The 21,877-nt window shown below is 43.1% G+C and overlaps 1 protein-coding gene across 1 annotated transcript in view; it reads right to left on the bottom strand.

Annotated features, from left to right (window-relative positions):
• ACOXL (acyl-CoA oxidase like) overlaps positions 1–21,877 on the bottom strand; it is a gene marked incomplete at both ends in the record, with an annotated part of 268,533 nt that overhangs the window by 216,737 nt on the left and 29,919 nt on the right. The gene's annotated exons all lie outside the window — the stretch shown is intronic.

The raw sequence follows: 21,877 nt of genomic DNA, 5'->3' as shown, positions 1-21,877 counted from the left end.
TTGCTTAAGTGCAGTCCCACTTATAGTTTTTTCTGTAAGGAATGATGCCATGGTGTCTAGTTCTAAAAATCCTTTGTTTATCTCTGAACCCCCACAAATTTCTCTTATTTTTCCCTGAAAGCTTTATAATAAATTTGTTTTACCTTTAAGTCCATGACGTATTTTGTGGTAATGTTTGTATGAGGAGTAAGACAGGTTAAATATTTTTTGTCTATAGATGTCCAGTTGCTCTAATGCCATTTATTGAAAAGGCTATCTTTCTTCCATTGAATTTCTTTTACAAGTTTGTAAAGAATCAGCTGGGCTCATTTATTTGGGTCAATTTCTCTGTTCCACTCCATTGATCTACTTGTCTATCTCTCTGCTAATACCACATAGTCTTAACTGCTATATATATATAATAAGTCTTGAAATTGCACCCACTTTGTACTTTATTCTTTTTTCAAAATTCTTTTAGCTGTTCTACTTCCTCTGCCTTTGCATATAAACTCTGAAATAAACTTGTGTACATTTACCTGAAAATCTTGCTACAATTTATATAACTGTATTAAATCTGCATATCAATTTTAGGGAAAATTGATATAATTTACATGGAGTCATCCAATCCATAAACATAGTATGTGTCTCCATTTAGTCAGATCGAGTTTGATTTCTTTCATCACCATTGTATAATTTTAAGCATACATATTTGTAAGGGTACTCCTGAGTATTTCTTTTCTTTTTGGGGGAGGACAATGTAAGTGGTATTTTTAATTTCAGTATCCATATGTTCATTATTAATATATATTAATATTAACATATATACACAATTGATTTTTGTATGTTTATCTTGTGTCCTGCCACCTTGCTAAATTCACTTACGAGTTCTAAGAGATTTTTGGGCTTTCGAGGAAAGCAGTCAAGCCTTCTGCAAATAGAGTCAATTTTATTTTTTTCTTTTGCTCTACATGTCTTTTTGTTTCTTACCTTATCATACTGGATAGAACTCCCAGCACTTAGTTAAGTAAGACCATTAGAGCATACAACCTTGTCTTATCTACAGTTTTAGGGAGAAAAGCATTTAATCTTTCCCCATTAAGGATAATGTTAGGTATACTTCCAGGGAGTATACCTAAGATGCCTTTATCAAGTTGAGGCATTTTTACCTATTTTTCTAAGAGTTTCTATCAAGAATGGGTGTCAAATTTGTATACTCTATCTTCTCCTCTGCCTAGGTTTTACACACACAGAAGTTTCACAAAACAAACAAAAACCAATGTCTTCTGTCCAGATATACATAGCAATAGGCTAAGATGAGGTCTTCCATAAAATACTTTCACAGCTGTTAAGAAAGAATACAGTAGATCCACTGCAAAAAGAGATAACCTAATTTTCAGCAAAAATAAAAATAAAAAAGCCATTGCAGGTACAATGTAGATATGTATAACGTGTTAGGGTAATTTCTAATATTGAATGATAGCTATATACATAATTATAAGGAGAATATTATGGAATATTCAATACCTAATTGTGAGTGGAAGGGGAAAAGGACTTTCATTCTTTATCATTTTAAAGTCTTCACTAGTGTATGTAGATGAATGCTTTAATGCAAGATGCCATTAACTGATGAAACTGAAAAGATACCACTTAATAAAAGAAAAATATGAAAACAATTTTAATGCAAAACGTTATGACCACATACATTTTGCATACCTGAATAAAGTTTTTCTCTTAAGATGTTGTATTTGTTCACCTGAAACATGAATGCTTCAGCAGGAGGATGTTATTGATCTATGTCCTACCTCCACTCATATTCACACTGAATATAAAGGACAGAAATTTGATATAAAGACTCAAGAAAGGGGGTAAAAGAATAAGGACACAGTCTCTTAGAAATAGTCTGTCTACCCCTCCTCAAACAAATCCTCACAATGTTTCCATTTCATGATTTGATTTTTTTTTTAGGTCAGTATAATCTAAAGATGGTAACTTTGAACTTAGATGAGAGAAGTGAATTTGTCTAAAATGATAGATGTGATAAAGCCCATGACCACACACCCAGCAGAGAGGAAAAAAGGACACCTTTCTCCTCCTTTCTCTGCCTGAGACCAGCTTTGTGGAAGGACAGAACCAGACAGAGAACTGCACTATGTAGTCGTTGTGACATAGAGAAGAAATGGAGCAAAAGACACTCATCAGGTGACAGAAGAAACAAAATCCTGAGTTTCTCAATATTTTCAGGACAATTTCCCAAGTTATCTTCTCTTTTGAAGAGAAAAAAACAACTTTCTAAGCAGTAACTAAGTGTAAGTGGACACAACTAAGAGGAGGCCAGTGGCTACCAGTAAAGTGTGAGACCAGTGCTCACTGTCACCATGATCCAACAAAATCACAAACCCACCCCCTGAAGACCAGAAGTATATGCTGCTTAGATGGCAATGCACTGGCACTCCAAGTTGGAATAGGTTGGAGTGTGAAGAATTGAGCAAGTAAAAATCTCTAAAGGACATAAAAGGAAAAATCACTAAATAAGAAAATATCACAAGTACCAAATATAAGGGAGAAACTTGACCAAAAACCTCAACATGGAAATTTAAACAGCAAGACAGTACAAGTTGGTGGCTACTTACAGTAAGGGCCCCTAAAGAAATAACTGTATTCCAACTCAGCTCCATCATCATCTAACATGTGTCCTTGGACAAAAGACTCAATCTCTCTGTGCCTCAGTATCCTTCTACTAAATAGCAGATAACAACTGTCACTCCTCCCAGACCTGCCGAGAGGATGGAAGAGACGGGGCATGCAAATTGCTCAACATAGTATTAGCACAAAATGAGCACCCAGTATCTGCTAATCATCATTGCTAGTTCCTGGAATTAGATCTAGAAGAAAGCAGATTTGTAATAACAAATCCCAGGAGTGAAAGGAGCACATCCATACCTACTTGTGCCATTACAAGTAAACACAGCTCCTGTAGAAAACAATTTGACAAGATGCATGAAGGAGTCGGAGCAATAGCCATTCCTTTAGACTGCCCCTTCTTTTTGCATCATTTTCTCAGGGACAATCTAAAGACACACACTAACGTCCTGTGTGTAAAGGTTAAAAAATGGAGATAATGTAAATACTGATTGATAATTAAGAAATATATTAAGTCAATACTAACACTTTAACTTAATATTTTGTTGTCATCGAAAATTGTACTAAAGAAGAACACATAACAACAAGGGGTACAAGTTTAGCATGTAATAGGAAAAAAATAACAAAAGCAGTCAGAATTTCCACACTGAGGTTATAACCACATAAGAAAGTAAGACATGACTCCCCACCTGACCACTCTCTAGGGTCAGTCAGTGTCTCCAGCCGAGTTGCTCTGGACCTTGTCCCTCCCCACTAACACCTCTGCAATCTCCTTGAGAATGTCACTTGCCCTCACAAGACGTACAGCAAGAGCATCTTAAGGGGTTGCCTTTCGCCAGCTACAAATTCAAAGCTGATCACACCATGAATCTTGTGGAAAACCCTTCTGGGCCCCCCATAAAGCTAAGACTCTAGGGCCACCTCACCTGCCTCTCAACCCTTTCTTCATCACATCAACCCAGACTTCCAAACACCGAGCACTGTTCTGTTCCTTTTCATAGCCCATCCCACTATCTGCAATGCCCTTCCCTCTTCATTCACTCTTCAAGCTCCTGTGCATCCTCCCCAGACAGCACCACCCCAGGGAGGTTTCTGTGCCCCACCCGGCCTCCAGGGGTCCTGCATGGCACACACAGGTGCTGCTATCTGTGCACAGATCTCTTCCCACCATCATGCAAGCTCTTAGGGTGACTGTTCATCTTCCATGCCATGCCAGTGCCAGATGCACAGCCGGAGCTCAATGAACGTTTGTTGAAATTAAGAGTCTGGTATTTCCTTTGTTTCTTTCCTTTAATGTGGTTATGCAGTTGTCTGTGCACATTAAGTAGCACGAAGTCTGCATTTGTCCCCTTGACTTGGCAGCTGATAGAAAAGCCATCCCACTGGCCTCTGTGTTCTGGTTCAGCCACGCAGCAGCAAAACATCCTGTATCCTCACCACAGTGAGGAAGATGGGTCTACACAGAGCACCAAGTGTGGGGAAATTCGTTCCAACAACCTGAGAGGAGAGTACAGAATGAACTCTGCACCAAAGCTCCTAATTGCTGTTCAAAATATAAAGACAAGAGAGAAAACAGCACAACAACCTCCCCGAAACTCAGAAGAAAATTTGGCTGTCTTCACACTCTAATCTGACATGTTTTTAATACCAGTATTAGAAGTGGCCACTAATAACAAAGTTCTCAGTGTTGTGTAAAATAGAAACTCAGTGTTGAGTTAGAAGGAAACTGCCCATTTAAATAATTTGAAATACCAGTTTCAACTTCATCAATGGTTCAGAACAGCCTATTGTGCATACAAGACACCAAAGAGGGCATGAGGAGCTACATGGCATGGTCCCTGAGCTCAGAGAGTGCAGCATAAACTAAGAATAAGCTTCACAACCTACCATGCAGAGTGCCAGACTCCAGGAGTTCAGGGGATAGTGATCTTGCCATGAGAGTGGTTGAGCAAGAGACCTTTGTAGAGGGTTTTGGGGGCTCAGGGATTGGCAGGATTCAGACAGATACACAGAACAAGGGAAGCTATCATGTGGGGATTTCAACATCAGCAATATCTTAGCAGTAAAAAATTTAGATCCATCAGGAAGTCTGGGCAATAACACAGCTCTGGGTGGTATCTACTGAGCTCTTTCTTCAAGTCAAATATGATGCCAACAGCTGCAGGAACATCAGTTCATCTAACCCTAGCAACAACTCTGAAAAAGAAGCATTACAATTCCCATTTCGGGAGCAGGAGATGGAGATTCAGGAATAGGAGATGCTGCCTATTCTGAGGTCACAGAGCTGGAAATGACCAAATGCTTGGAGCTCCTTGGATCTGGAATATTGACTGTCTTGAGCACAGTGCTAAATATTGGGAACATGACCCTGAGGACAATGCACAGATTTCAGCATGGTGTGAACAAGGAGGGGACATCCTCTGTGATGCTTCCGAAAGATTCATCTTATGAAAGAGGAATTGGAGGAGAGAGAAGTCAAGAGACAATTTTCCTTTAACTTGCTGAATATTTTTGTCAAAAGATGTCTTTGTTGATAAACAACCAACTTGGAAATGGGCAATTAAATAAAGCACCCACTTTTATGTGGCTGTGGGGCTGACCTTTAGCATTAGGCTCCCCTAAGTCTTTTCATCTGAGCACTTTGAAGCAATCTCTAAGGACTCCGCAAGACTTGCCACTTCTCACATATCCCCTCTCCTCCACCCCTTCCTGCCACTGGATGTGCTCCTAAACATGGCCCAGGCCTTCAGTCAACCACAAAGAAGCTGAGCTCATGCTTTTCAGGATTCTGTGAAAACCTTTCACTGTCAGTGGGGGCCCAAGACATTTCTCCACCAAGACTTCAAAGTCAAGTACAAGGTACAAGGTCATTTGATGCATCTCTGTCTCTAAAAGCAAAACTATGGAGACAATCCAAGAGTCCACCAGGAGAAGTCTGGATCTAGTCTGGGCTACTATGCATTATTTAGAAGGTTCAGGAAGTTGTATATACTAACTTGGAAAGATCTGCAAGAAATAGTGTTAAGTAAAAAAGGCAAGCATAAATTCATTTCTAATATGTCAAAATCTATAGACCATTACAGTGCAAAAAGTGAAACTTAATATAGGCTTTTTTTTAAAGTCATTTAAAATCTGTGAGGATCCCAGGTTGGTATGCATATTGTGACCCAAAAAAAATCTCACTAAATTACAAACAGTGAAACAAACTCATTGAAGGGGGTAGAGGACACTAAGTTACTAAGTAACTTTGGAGCTGAGTGTAGCCTATAAGACTAAAAGCAAGATGAACTGAACACCAGCACTGTACTCTAGAAAGAAAGCTGTTTCCCTGGGGGTATGAGTTAACAATTCTGAAACCACTATACATGTAAACTGGAATTGAACAATTAAGTAAATGGATGGCAGATGGTTGGAGCTCAGTTTCTCAGTGTTGGAGCAAGAGGTTTAGACAAACAAGGGGAGAAGTCTAGAATGATCTATGTGGTAATGGATTAGAGTTGAAATATCAGTATGAACTCATGTTTAGCTTAATACAGATATAAATGATACATATTCATAGACAGCTGCATATACACTAGTTAGTATTCAAGCATATATTTCCTGCTCTACCAACTGAGATACTCCAGTAGCAACAATACTCCAGTAGTAACAGAACACCTAGCACCCAAATCTTGGTTTCTAATATCATTTTTTGATAAAAGGAGCCAGGGCTCCTTGGGGAAATAACTGATCTCCAAGTTAAGGCACATGACCATTAGGCCCGCTAGGTTTTGAGATCTCAGCTTTAATGGATTGCACTTAAAGCCACAGTTGGGTAAAATCCAGCTTATGAGGTATGACAGCCATTCTTGACGTAAAGTTTTCATACAGATGCCTTATCTTTGTTGGGAAATGAGATCTGAAAACAGGTCATATATGTTATTCATTAGAAATTCCTAATCATACTCTGGGTCAAGGAGGGAAACTTTCCCTCTGACCAGCGCCCTTATCACCCTCATCTCCTGCTCTCCTGATTCATGCCTTTCCAGCAGCTGTCATTTCACCGCTCCACTCTATCCTTCTACAACAAAACTGGTAAATTTCCAAGTCTGGGCCAACCCAACCTTCCCATTTCCCTACCACTGTCCCAGGGACAAACTACGGCATTACATCACCTAGCACAGCCACAAACATGGGCCAGTCAAGACTGGGTCTTCTATGGTCTCATCAAGCCCTCTTCTTCCTCACCTTTTTTTTTTCCCAACCAAGCACCCCCAGATGTCCCAACAGTTCCTAGCATGGCATCATAGCAGGTTCCTTTACTGTCCCGGCACCCCAGACTGACTACATTTGTATGGGTCTCTATTTAGAAATAAAGCCCAGAAATCTACAATACTCAGTGCACTGAGTGAACTATAGTCTCCAGTATCATGAAAAGTATGCTTCTCATAACACAGTGTCCTCTTCACACCTGTCCAGCAAGTCAAGCAGGCTGGCTTCTAACTTCAGCGCATCAATAAGATGGCACTATTTACAATAGGTAAAACCTGGAAACAACCTAAATGCCCAAAAATGGATGACTGGATCAAGAAGATGTGGTATATATACATAATGGAATATTATTCAGCAATCAAAAAGATAAACTCAGGCCATTCACAGCAACGTGGATGGAACTAGAAGGAATTTATGCTCATTAAAATAAGCCAGAAGGAAAAAGAAAAATATCGGATGGTTTCACTTATAATAGGAATATAGGGGAAACAAATAAGACATCAGTGTAAAAAAATAATAACAATACAAAACACAACAAAGCAAAAACAGACAATAAATTAGAGACATTCTGCAGGGGAGGCGGAGGGAGAGGGGTAAGAGGGAGGGAGGAAGGAGCACAGGGGACTGAGGTGATGGTGCACGGGTACATTGAGGAAGGAAATTCTATGGGGACTACACCTGAGGGGTGGGGGGAAGCAAATATTGTTTCAAAATGAACAATGATGTAAAAAATAAAAAAAATATTTTAAAAGTTGGCCTTGGCTGGTCATGGGGCTCTCAGCCTGCTCCCAGGGCACCCACATTGCCATAGGATCTGTCAGGTCTATACTCTGCTCTTCCAACAAACTGAAAACCCCTTCAGGACAGGAACTTATATCCGTGTTCTAGCCTCCAAATCTTGCAATGCTGTGGTACCTTTAGTTCATCTGTAGTGAATAAATCAGAGGATTTTTTTTCATTTTTTATTTTTTTTTTACTTCATTGTTTAAATCAGAGGATTTTTAAGGTCACATAAAGATGGGGTTAAATCAGGGGTTATACTTTAACCCCTCCCCCAACCTTTTTTAATTCCATTTACTTTAAAATAGAATGTAAACATACAATAGCCATTTATATTAAGCATGTCTAGTGATCTAATACTCAGGACCATGTTGTAGGTAGCACTAACAAAGATCTCCTCTAAATGTGGGAGATATTTCATGGTGATAGGAGGTATCATCTGGTTGACAAGATTTGTTCTTTTAAAAACAGAATTTGGGGCCTCCCCTGGTGGCGGAGTGGTTGAGCGCTGGGCTGAGAAGCTGCCCACAGCCTCTGCAGCGCTGGTTCGATCCCCGGCCACCGGCGAGGGTCCCACACAGCACAGACCTCTCCTGCCGCACCCGCTGCTCCCCTCAGCAGTGTATTTTGTCAGTCTGCCTGTTCTGTTCCCCGCTCTGGCTCTGGTGAATTCTCTCACCCTCCTGCGCTTCTGCTGTACCCAGTGCTTGTATAAATAAATACAATAAATCTTTAAAAAATAAATAAATAAAAATAAAATAAAAACAGAGTTTGAAGCATTGACTGAAACAAAGCTTGGATGAGATGCCAAAGACGAGAGAGGAAGAGGGAGTGCCATAGTGAACCAGCCCCTTAGAGCTTTCCCCACGACAGTTATTTATTCAAGCATGAAAACTGGGACACTGTTCTTCCAACACTAATTAGACAAAGAAATGAGATATGCAAATATTTTTTAAAAGTCTACTCACTATAAGACGAAGGTTAATAAAGGTAAGACAACCCAAGAGGGCCGCTCTAGTATTCATGCCCATCACCCTGACCAACTGGCCTGTGATATCCCAGGAAACAAATTCAAGTTAGAGTCTAGGGCCACCCCCACAATCATGAATTAAATTAATTTAAATTAAATTAATTAAAGCAGAATTAAATGCCCAGAATTTCACATGGTCATGTGGGTTCAGGGTTCTAAGGTTACCCAAGCAAGAGACATGGAAACAAAAAGTATAGAAGTTACTCAAAAATATTTTTAAAAGATCTGCCCTATGACCCAGCAATTACACTCCTAGGTACTTACCAGAAGAATACAAAATCACTCATTTAAAGAGATCATATGCACTCCTCTGTTCACTGCAGCACTATTTACAATAGCCAAGCTACAGAAACAACCTAAATGCCCACTGACAGAGCAGTTGATTAAGATGTGATATACATGCACAGTGGAATACTACTCAGCCATAAAAAAGAGATGAACTTTTGCCACTTGCTCAACCTGGATGGAGCTTAAGTGAAATAAATTAGAAGGAGAAAGATAAATACTGGATGATTTCATTCATATAGAGAGAGGGGGAAAAATAAAGGAACTGACAAAACCAAACCAAAACAAACCTTAGAAATACGGTTTCAGAATTGAGGCTACTATAGGGGAAAGTGGGTGGGATGGAAACAAAGTGGGGAAGGGACCAAATGGCCTAGAGTAAAAAAACTATGGGTGCTTGATGGTGGGAGAGGTGTGATGACATATATTTAAGGAGGCATGAAACTATTCCCCTAAATCATATAAAGTGTTATAAACTAATGTGACCTCAATAAAGAAAGAGACATCAAAGTTTCTAGAAACCTACACTGTCCCACATGAGCTGTCCTCCCCCTGCCAATTTCATGGGTCTCTAACTTCTCATCTGTAAAATGGGATTCACGGTAGAGCTGCTGTGAGCACTGGGTGAGAAAATGCACGCAAAGCACCAAAGGCCTGGCCTGCTGTGGACGGTCAGCATGTGGCACCTGCACTCCCCTTGTCCTCCATTTCATTAGAACAAAGACACTGTGATGGCCTGGGGAGTCCACAGGGCCAACCAAACTCAGTTCACGCTATGTGCTAGGGCCTTCTCTGTGCTGGTGCTGTGTGGAGCCTCTGCCCTTGAATAGTTAAGAGCAGCAGACAACAATTAACACCTGAGGTGGGGGTAATTAGGGTGTCATGACTGCTCCATGGAGGAAAGGCAGCCATAAGGCAAGAAGGTTTTCTGGGGAAACAGGAAAGAGGAAGACAGCGAGGGGGGCTTGGGCAGTAAAACAGTCTGTGCAGAGCTGGATGCAGCCTGTCTGAGGAACTGCAATCAGGTCCATATTTCTGAAGTATGAGATCAATTTCTCTATACTCGATTTCCCTCACCCAGAAAGAATTGCCTTTAACCCAGCTCCTCCAAAGTTTGGGGCCAGAGCTGCTTTCTGAAACTTTAATCCTATTACATGAAGTCTAAAGAGAAATAGAGAGACCATCCCCGGACCTGTGCGTCATCCGCCCAGAATAGCACTCCAGTCACACTGACAATGTCGTCAGACCCATGAGGCTCACCCATGAGCAATATGCAAGGGTGAGTCAGGGAGCAAGTGAGATCTGCAGGAAATAAAAAACAAAATAGTCTCTGCCCATATACACGCCTGCCTGGACTGAAAATACCCTGATGTGAGCAAGTTCCAAAGTTATAAAACAAAGATCTGGCTATATATTCAAACCATAAGAAATGGAGAATGCATGCCTTTATTTTTCTTAAAGATTCAGTCCACATATCCTCAGAGAAGTGAGGGAGTATTATTCTCCTTGGGGGTATGGTACCATATGTATTTTAAGTATGAATATTACATTCTTCACTAATGCCTGTGTTGGAGCAAAATACAGACCATTTCAGACATATGAAGAATCAAAATATGGCCATCCATATACCTTCCAGGGGAAATTACTTGAGTACCAAGCAAAAGAACAATAGGGAATACAATTTAAAAAAAAAAAAACTGAACTATTTCCAGAAATACACAAAAAGAAAAATATTTACATAATGATGGCTGTACATCGGGTTTAGAAACAATAGGTCAAAATTATAACATGAGGCCTCCCCGGTGGTGCAGCGGTTGAGCGCTGGGTTGCTAAGCTGCCCGCGGCCTCTGCGGCGCCGGTTCGATCCCCAGCTGCTCCCCGGCCACCGGAGGAGGGTCCCACATGGCGCGCAGACCTCTCCTGCCGCCCGCTGCTCCCCTCAGCAGTGTACTTCGGTCCTTCTGCCTGCTCTGCTCCCAGCTCTGCTCTGGTGAATTCTCTCACCCTCCCGCGTTTCTGACTGTACCCAGTGCATGTATAAACAAACAAACAAAAATAAATAAATAAATAAAACATGCCTCTATTAAAAAAAAAAATTATAACATGAAATCTGTGGGCTCCATAAGACCTTCAAGGAGACTACTGGGATGAATTCCATGTAACAGAAGCAAGAAGCTATAAGACACTATATGGTGGTAATGTGATAAAGACATATATTTCTATTCAGAGGGAGAAAAAAAGAAAGCAACTGAAGAAACCAAAGAACTTACAAAAATACAGTAATAAAAATAGCAAAAAAAAGTGTGATAAGATTTTGAATAATTTATAGTGTAAGAAAAGTGACTCCATTTGACCTTGATGCTGAAAATATTGTTATTTAAAGTATAAAGGTATCAGGACACTGGACCTATAAAGAGGAAATACAATCCTCACATACTTCATGGTTCTATGGTGAACAATATTTCACAGTTCTGGCCATAATAATATAACCTAAATTCCAGAAGATAGATTATAGTTACAGAATAAAATGCAAAAGCCTCAGCCTTGATAATATAAAAGTGAATGGTACAGCCAACAGAGGTAGTGAGTGGGGGGCAGAGGGAAGGAGTCAAGAAATAAGAGTTGTTTGGATAGGAAATGAATACTTAAGAATATTTACAGGTGCTATGCTAATCCTTGAGAGGACTAAAATGTATAAGTAAAAAATTGTCAGGGGAGAAACTGAAGGGAGGTTCTGGTGTGAACTAATCACTCATCTCTCATAGCAGAAAAGTAAAAATGTCTAGAATTGATAAATCAAGAGAGCTATAATACACAAATTTCCACTAACCATCATTTTGTTTCTCTTCTTAGATCATAGAACGGCTTTGCAGATATACATTTCAATAGCCTAGTTCACATTTTACAATTTATCTAAGAACATGTGAACTTTCTTTAGCTTATTAAATTTCACTATAGTAGACAAATATATTCAAAACCATTCCATTGGGCTGAGTTCAAAGTTGTACACCCTCAGTAAATGTTCATTACAAATAAACTTTTTCCCCACGAAAGAACACTCAATGTAAAAGCCAGATCAGCCCAGCTCCCCTCCCCTCCCCTCTTCTTGCTCCAACTTGCAGACTCTCAAGGCCTTGGTGACACTAGGCTATCAGGCAAACTTGGCTGTGCCACTAAAAAATAAAACAGGTGCCCAGTCACAGCGGGGAAGGAAGCCTGGATTCTGGCCCAGCCACTAACTATTTGGCATCTACCTAATCCCAGTTTGGGTGATATCATCATGTTTTTCAATGTGGACAACACATTTTTTAAATCTTTGGTTCAGTTTGGTTAACCAAAGCAAGGACAACTGATTGCCAAATTGGAGCGGGAACACCAGGGCATAGGGTCTACTCCAAACACACACAAAAAAAGCTCACTTGATGATTATGAAAGCCATCCCCATGAGGGTAAGGGCTGACTCTCAGCCAGATTGACAGAGAATAAGGCCTAGGGAACTCTGGGCAGGCTGTCACTTCCTTCTACAGCTCAGTTTCCTCATCTGAAACATGAGAACCTTGACAGTGTCAACCTCACAGGGATACTGTGCCAATTAGATGAATGATTATGTGTGAAATGATCAGAACATGTACTCAAACAGGAAACAAGCAGCGCACCTGAGTTACCACCTGGCTGTGGCTTGAGCTACCACTGTGTTTCTCTCCTGAGGATGGACCCATCCTCAGGAACAAGGAACAGAGGGATGAAATGGGAAGGGAGGAAAAGGGACAGTGATCTGCACAAGTATCTGTGCCACATGGAATATCATGTTTCAGGTGAAAATTTCCTAAGTACAGCAAACTAGTCACTAATCATCCATGTGGAATCATCAGTGGCACAGACAATGCTTACCAGAGACCAGCAACAGGACTTGCATGCAGAAAAGAGGTTCCTCACCACTGCAGCCTGGGCAGCCCTGCTATTGCCCCTAAGAGAGCAGGCTGCTAGAACCAGGGATAGCAAGCCCCCAAAGGATGACTCAGGCTCAGAGCAGCTTGGAAACCATCTATACTGGCAACTACCTCCCACACAGCAGCCATGCCACAACATAACTCTCACAATGAAGTGTTATTCTCAATACCACCACCATCCCCGCTCCCCTAGCATAATTCCTGAAGGACTCCTCAGAGAGAAGCCTCTTATAGTGTAGCTCAGTTACCTGAACACCTTCCAGGCCCAGCAAAGTGCACACCCACCCCAGGGTATCTTTGCTCCCTGCCCAGTGTCCGGTCCAAGGAAGGCATTCAACCCAACTTCATGGAATTAAGGTTAATTCAAACTGTCAAGTCTTTCAAATATCCATCTCAAATATACATGACATCTACCATTCATCTATGATTCTTTGTAGAGAAAGGCAACAGTATATATTTTAAAAAATAAATATTTACATTTCAGTTGTTAAAGATGTAAATAACTGCCATGGAAAATCCACAAAAAATAACAATTTTCGCACCTACCCAAAATACTGAAAACTTATTTTTAAGACAATTATGAGTCAAATTACATGCTGTATAAATTAAGATTAATTATTTTTTAATTATTTTTTTTATAGAGGCATGTTTTTTTTTTAATTTATTTATTTGTTTGTTTGTTTGTTTATACAAGCACTGGGTACAGTCAGAAGCGCGGGAGGGTGAGAGAATTCACCAGAGCCAGAGCGGGGAGCAGAGCAGGCAGAAGCACCGAAGTACACTGCTGAGGGGAGCAGCAGGCGGCAGGAGAGGTCTGCGCGCCATGTGGGACCCTCCTCCGGTGGCCGGGGAGCAGCCGGGGATCGAACCAGCACCGCAAAGGCTGCCAGCAGCTTCGCAACCCAGCGCTCAACCGCTGCGCCACAGGGGAGGCCCCTGTATAATTAAGATTACCAGAGAAGGAGGTGGAGGGGAGAGAGCAAAATGTGTAGGGGCCCACTGAACTATGGTGGAGGACTATGGGTGCCTTGGTGATGGGTGTGGTGTGGGAGCATACATCTGAGGAAGTGTGATCCCATCCCTCTGCATTACAACAATGTTGTAAACCAATTTACCTCGATGAAAAAAAAAATTCTATCCTGAAGGATCATCAAGATTATTCTGCATCCTATTTACAGCCTTGGTCTGCAGCCAGGCAATTACTCAGTCAGATGGACCTCCATTCTCATACTATTTATCACTTTGTAAAAATCAACATTCATTACTGATAAGAAGCTAAACTGATGAGAACAACAAAATTCCAATCACTTTTTACACATAAAAGTAAGAAAATATAAAGGAAAAATAATCTGCATGTCATTATTGGTATTTGTCACCCTCTGGTGGTCAACCTCAGGGAGTTTCTGTACCAGGAAACTGGAAACATAAATATCACAGATGGCCCCTCTGAGGACCAACCAGACCAAATCCTTCATCCCACAGGACTTCCCCAGAACTGAGCAAGTCCTGCTACTCTGCATGCATGTCTGTGTGTGCATGGTGTGTATGTACTAAGAATAACTACAAGCTGAATAGAACAAGAGGAGCAGTGTGAACCTGTATCCTCAAAGGACACATAATACATCTAAAAACACAAACACAGAATGAAATGCCATTTTTAACTGTCCAACATCACCCTCCATGAGAAAAGATGACTGGCAGTGTCACAAATGTGTCCATCTGGTGGGTGACTTTTTCTCTACAACATTCCATAGCTCTCCGTAACTGTGAAATGATATATGAACTGATCACACTTATGTTCAGAATCTTTGCAGTAGGATAGGTGGGGTGAGTGGATGCAGGGAGGGAGGAAAGGAGGAATAGAACAGGTAAGCAGATGGGTATATGGGGGGATAAATAAAAGGACAGGTGGCTGGAGAGATGGGTTGAAGGAAGTAGGAAAGGAAAAAAGAAAGAGACTTCCAGGATATTCAGTGTTCTGCTAGGCCCTGCACTAAGACTAAAGAGACAGACCTCTTTCCACTAAATGTTCAGTTAGTAATGATCAAAAAATGTGATTTATTTAAAGTGACAAGAAGACATGAACACAAAATGATTCCAGAAGATAGAATTCTTGCCTCCTACCAAGAATTAAATAAGCAAGAATCTGATAAGTTTTTTAGTAGTAACCACAAAAATTGAGGTTAGGAATCTAAGGAATCTAAGTGAGCTTCAACTCAGAGGAAAGTGTCATAGCATCTGGTCACCAGGGCAAGTAGAATGTCACCCTGATGCCACCTGTCCAGCCACAGCCCCAGCAAGTCACTCAGGCAGAGGCATGGCACTGCAGAGTGAAGTGCAGGGGCCAGAATATGGTAAGAATATGGACATCAGGGGCATACTGGGGTGTGTCAGAGCCTAAGTGAAGGGAAAACCCCTAAACAAAACAACAGGAACATACAGTCTGCTCTGCTGTGTGTTCACCCAAAGCAGGACTGGTCCAAGCCTCGCAGCACCACATCCCTCATGGTTAAAGGTCCAGGAGTGCTCAAAGGAGACGAAGATTCCCCTATCTCCTCTTCCTGGTTTTCTAACCCCCCATGAACCTTTACAGTCAGACGGTCTTGAAGGTCATTCAAGGATACAATATCCCTCAAGGCCCCATTATTAGGGGGGAGACTCTCTTGAAGAAATGGTCTCTTACCACCTTCCACAGACTCTCTATTCATGTCCAACAAGGCTCACTGTCAGAAAAGGTCATGTTATGTGTCTATCACAGGTTCCCAGCGTCCCACCTAAAACCAATTTCTTCCCTTTGCTCTCCCTTCAGCCCCAGCAGACAGGAAAAAGCTGACCACTGCCTACATCCTGCAACCTTTATGACTCAGATGGTCAGTCCATCTCTCTTCTCTCAAGACCAACGTCCTTCACTGAACCCCAGGAAGAAGGTCAAATGGCATGCACCCCACCTCTCTCTATCCCACACCTGTGTCTAACCATAACCACAGCCACTTTCAGCCATGTCCAAACTTGGCCTCATAATTTTCCACCCTTGACTCTAAGCAGCCACCACAACTGAGAGGTAAACGTGTACTCTGTACCCTATTTGTTACCTTCACGGTCTCAGACATCATTCTACTCATCAGTATACCTGAACTTGGTTATATAAGCTTCCATGTCCCTTCTAATAATAAGAGCCTTGGATATTGGTAATTCAGTATATGCAGGTACTGGTGTAAGTCCCTCACAGGTATTAACTCATGCAGGCCTTAAAGAGAGTGTTGTTAATAATTTTAGCTGAAGAAAAAGCTAAAATTGAGGGTATGTAGTAAGTTGTAGAAAGTTTGAAGGGAAGTGAATTTTATTTGCCTTGGTTTATAAAACCTGCAAATAATGGGTTTGAAGAGAAACAATGATGTTTGAAATTTGACCGTATTGCATTATTTGACCGATATATTCATATGATGGAAAAAAGACTGTTTAATCTTTTATTGTAAAATGTTTCTGTTAAAATGAGATCCTAGTCTTAAAAATTTTGTCATGACAGATTTACAATGTTGATCCATCCAAGTAAATGTTGACTATTTTGTGAAATATATTTGGCCAGTGAAAATGAAAACAAACAAAAAAAACCTGTACATAGATCAATCCAAGTGATTTCTCTGTATAAAAGAATTAAATAATTAAAAAGAATCACACACATAATCACCATTAAAATAAATAAATAAATAAATAATGATTTTAGATGCATGCAGAGGTTCAGCAATTGGCCAAGGTGTTGCAAAGAGGCAGGATGCAAAATCAGAGGCTGGTTCCAAAGTCCATACTCTTAATGGCCTCCCTGCTGGGTGTAGAGTAGGCACCACATTCCAACTGCTTCCATGCATGCCAATCCCATCTCAACTGAACAAACTCACATGGGGCTTCTTCCCTGTGTCTGGCTCAGTGCAGGGAGCTAGGCTGAGATGAGGAAGAGGACCAGGATCCCCCAGCTACAGTCCTGATTGATCCCTGTGGTGCCATTCTTCCTCACCCAAGGACACGCTGGCCAGCTCATGGCCTTCAAAACCTCAAGTTGTAACTCAGCTAATTCAGCAGCCCAAGCATGTGCCCAAGCACCTCCAGCTTCTAAGTATTCACTGACCATACTGAGCTGCCCCTATTTCCAGTTAATTCTATTATATCTTAACATCTACACAGCAATCTTAAGTATACAGTATGCTGTGACCAACCTTCCACAAATGGGGCCATTTATGTCCTTATAAAGGTCCATCAGAATCAACAGATGCACATGGGTATACCAAGGGAGTCCTCTCAGAGTTGTTACGAGGAGAAATGAGCTAATACATGGTTTGTGATAGTAATAATAGCAGTAGTGGCAGTGGGGGAGGGGAGGTAAAGAAACTCAGTAATTCGTTGAATTTTTACAATGCTCCCAGAAGGTGGCAACTTTTTTGCCTCTTTTTGGGGGAAGAAAAATAAAGTTCAGATAAATTGAAATTAGGACCCAGGCCTACTGCACCTCATGTCACACCCTTAGATTTAGCATAGACTCTGAATCTATCTCTAAGGGGCTTGGGGGGACACCACCAGGTTTTCTCCTTACCCAGAGTTGGGAGCAGTGGCCCCACCCTGCCATCAGGGAGAGTCACATGACTGTCCCTCCCCCCAGGATGTGCTCTGCAGTATTCCTCCCCTCAGTGACCTAATCAGGCACACAGCAGATTCACCAAAAGCGGGTGAGACAAACAAGGTCGCCCATTCTCTTCACTCAAAGAAATGAGTGCAGTAATAGCTGTCTCCACAGGAGCGGGGCTTTCACAGCCTTCTGGGGGGCCCGGAATGGCCCAACACCCGGGTCCCGTTCTGGCAGTGGGTTTCTCCCTCCCACACTCCTGTAGAGACAGTTCAGGAGTCCTGACTTATCCTCAACCTCCAGACCCCGCAGGAAGGCCCTTGAACGTCACTGGTGCCCCCAGTAATGCACACCCACCCCACAACTTCCTGACCATGGGGCCTCCTTCCCAACTGCAGCGCTCGACCACAGAGCTTCCTTGCAGTGGCGCGAGCCAGCACTTGCACATAAGGCCGACCTGAAGAGGGGGGAGCGGGGGGGAAGGGGCCTCGCAGACTCAGGACGAGGGAGCAACTCACAGACATCTCCCAGTCAACAGGAAATGAGCTGAGGGTGGGTGTGTGAGCAGAACAAACACACATCGAGCACTTATCCCTAGTAACAACCATGGCGGGGCTTTCCATGCAAATTCTAATTCATTCCTCAGACCTTGAACACACAGCAGTAGAAAGGTCAGCAGAGGCCCTGCCTGCGTGGCTAGCAGGGAAGACAGAAGCTGCATCTCATACCATTAGTTAATTATCAACGTAATAAACGCTGGAAGGGGATGGGGGTATGCAGTGCCTTGGGAACAGATGATGGGGACCCCAGACATGGTGTGGTCTTTCTCAAGAAGGGACACTTGCCTGAGCTCTGAAGTGTACATGAAAAGGACCCATGCAAAAGGTGGGCAAGGCTGGCTAGGCGGCACAGCAGGAAAGGAAAAGCCCACACCAGAAGGAAAAGCAAGGCCATGGCCAGGAGAGCATGGAAATGAGGTGAGCAGGACAAAATGAAAGGGGGGTGGGGTGCCAGACACAGAAAGGAACATTTGATCCTGGGAGCACTGGGAGGCCATGGAGGGCGACAAGGGGACTGGGATTGTGCTGGGCACTCAGCACTGCACCCACCTGTTCTGAGCAGGGCTTCTCCTAGCGTAGCCCTCCACCAGTAATGTGGGCACCACCTGGGAACTTATTAGAAATGCAGATTCTCCCACCCACCCGCAATCCCCCAGCTGCTGAACCCCTGGAGGTGAGACAAACCTATTTAGCAGCTGCTTTAAAAGGTTAGGGAGACTCTTGGATAGTGGGGACCTGCTTATCTTTTGCAAAAATACTTACTTCCATACAAAATTAACCTGAAACAATGGGCTAGACCACTTACATTTCACAGTCCCTCTACTTTCACCCTCCAAACTCACAGTGACTCTCCCCACCTTCCTTCCTCCTTCTGAAAAGGCTTCCCAGCCTCCCCATTTAGGCTGCCCCCACTCAGACCCCCAACTCCCAGCCCCGCCAAACATCTCCGTTTCCTTTTCCTTTTGTTCCTGCTAATCATTTAATTTGGCATGGCATTCTGGACACAAGTTAGAGGACGGCTAATATGGCAAGGCTTTAAGAGAAAATCTGAAAGTACTGAGAAACATTATGAAAATGAGAGATAACCATGAAAAATAAGACATCTGGGCAAAGTTTAAAAGGACCGGGCATGCTCAGCCTTGAGCGAATGTCACTGTGGGGAGCCGTGGTGACAGTTTCCTAATACATAAGGAATGCACGGAGGAGAAAGGGATCCGTTTTTCCACTCATCAGCAAGAGCAGAACAAGCAGGGCCGTCTTATGTTTCAGCCGAGAAAACATCTGTCATGTGTTTGAGCTGTAAGAGAGGAGGAGCTGCCAAGGGGAGCTGCTGAGATCATCCTCGCCTGAGCGACAAGCTCTCGATGAGATCACACTGGCCCGGGTCGCTGTCCACCAGGGTCAGCCACATCGGTGTTGCCCAGGGCAAGCCGAGTCTCCCTGTCACCTGGCAGTCTGACTCCTGCCAGGGCGGGCGCCAATTCAGAACACAAAACACCTCCACCAAAAGTTTCAGATTCCCTGTTACCTGGAGACCAAAGCCCAGGCGCTTGTTGCATGGAAAAGCCCACTTACTGCTTTCCTACAGCCAGCCCCCACACTCCCAGCAACAGCACCAGTAGCCATCACATCAGTAACAGCTTTGAGATACTGAGCACCTGATCTGTGCAGGCTGCACCCACACCCTCACTCATGCCTCACCCAAATCATAAGGCCCATCCACCCATAAACTGGGTAGAGGGGCTACTGATTTGGCAATGGCCCCACTGCTGGTCATATCCAGACTGAGATTCCAGCCCAGGGTTTTCTAACTTCAGAGGCCACAATCCATACTGTCAGCAACAAAATTATGTGCACCAGATACCTGACAAGGAACTGATCCAATTGTGGTCCCCCAAGACTCTCCAGAGTCAGCAGGATGCTGGCCCCTCCATAATGTTCAATAAAATGAAGAATGGGTACCTTTTAAAAATCACCCATTTTGTTTCCTCTCGCACTGCTTCTAATCTGATGGTTTGTTTTTTTTTTAATGTTTAACTGTATTTTTTAAATTAATTCATTTATTTTTAACTGAGGTAATTTTGGGGTATCAACATCAGGTGTGACCACTACAGTGTATCCACCACCAGCTCTCCAATATTCCACCACAAACCATTGTGCTTCCTTCCCTCTCTGTTCTTACTCACCGCTCCCCCCCACCCCCCGCCTTGGTGCTTCAGTGCTGTGGTCAGCTATCAAGGGTTAGTTTCTCAGCTTGTCTTTATCTGACTATTAATTTAGTTACTTTATATTCTACATATTAGTGACCACATAAATACCACCTCAGACCTGTGAGAATGGCCAATATTGATCTGGTGATTTTAAAATCTCTGCTGGAAGCCCCCTCTCACACTGCCCCATCTGCACTGCCCTAGGCCGGCACCTCAGAGCCCACCACCAGCCTCGGTGAGCTAAGGGGGCTGCTGGAGAACAGGTAACAGGTGGACCTCCCTGTACACCATCACCTATCCCAGTACATAACAGCACAGGGTCTTTGCTCCACCTGCGAAGCCACTGGCCAGCAGTTTTATATCTGCCCCGCTGCCATCCGTGGGGCCACTGTGCAGATACTGTACCCACCACTTCAGATAACCCCACTCATATGTTCACCCCATCTTCTCTGCCATGAAATTTTCAGTTCATCTGGCTCCTCTCATTTTGCCTCTTCCTGGAGTCCTGAATCATCTGAAATGGTTTCTAGTGTAGACTTGAAGAAGTCACTCTCTGCAGCACTGTGACACTGTGCTAGCATCTGGGCCGCACCCTGTACCTTCATCACGAGACTCCCCTGGGGCCTCATTCATCCAACAACTCACAGAAGGGAAGCAGCTGAGCCACTCCTGATGTAGGATTCAGAATTGACAACCCACCTCGCCTCCTTCAAAGAGCCACCAAAAAACAAGTGCAGAAGCAGCACCCATGGGTGGGCATAAGGCCAGTGGCTCAGCATTGAGTGTGGGCTACTACAGTGCCACAGCTGCATGCTCCAGGGGTCACTGCTTGTGTCCGGCAGCCTTTCTGCAAAGCAAGACAGACCCCAGGAAAGTGAGTAAATAAAGAGTCCCCTAATATTCAAACAACGAACTGGTGTCTGGCCTAAAGTCAGGTGAATGAAATTTATTCCTTCTTGATGGGAAAACAGGATTCAAGTCACAAGTGTATATCCACAGGTATCTTAATTTTTTTTTCCAGCTTCACCAAGCTCAATGGAGTTTAAAATAGGCTTTGCCCTCATCCAAAGAGACAGAGAAGTTCCAGAGAATGAGAGAGCTGAGCCCTAAGAAGGAGGGCCTTCCAGAATTTGTCTCCCCTGGCTGCACTTTCCAAACCAATCTATGGGAGGATTAGGGGAAGGGGAGGCAGAGAAGGCTTCTGGAAGTCTGACCCAACCCACAGTTGGACTCAAAACCGTGATGCTAAATGTCACAGCCCAAACAGCCATGTGAGCATCAATGCTCCCCAATAACTCAGCCAAGCCATGAGGCCTTCACCCACATGAGTCAGCTCTTAGTTGCTCTTCCAGCAGATGTGTTTGTTCTGAACGACCTATTCTCCCGGGGTCATCTTTTTGTGGTTCACTGCCACACTGCCTATGTTCCACCCACCATAATCAGCAGCACACATCTGGCATGCAGATGAACGGGATCCCGTGTTATGAAGGCGGCAGAAATGTTCTCTGTGAATGGCCAACCGACACTCCCTAGCATCTAACCAATAATCCTGGCCCCACTACACCAATCATGACTCG

The sequence above is a fragment of the Talpa europaea genome, assembly GCF_964194135.1.
Source record: "Talpa europaea genome assembly, chromosome: 6".
NCBI lineage: Eukaryota > Metazoa > Chordata > Mammalia > Eulipotyphla > Talpidae > Talpa > Talpa europaea.
Note: the sequence above shows the minus strand (reverse complement) of the source record. Positions and strands in the feature narration are given on the sequence as shown.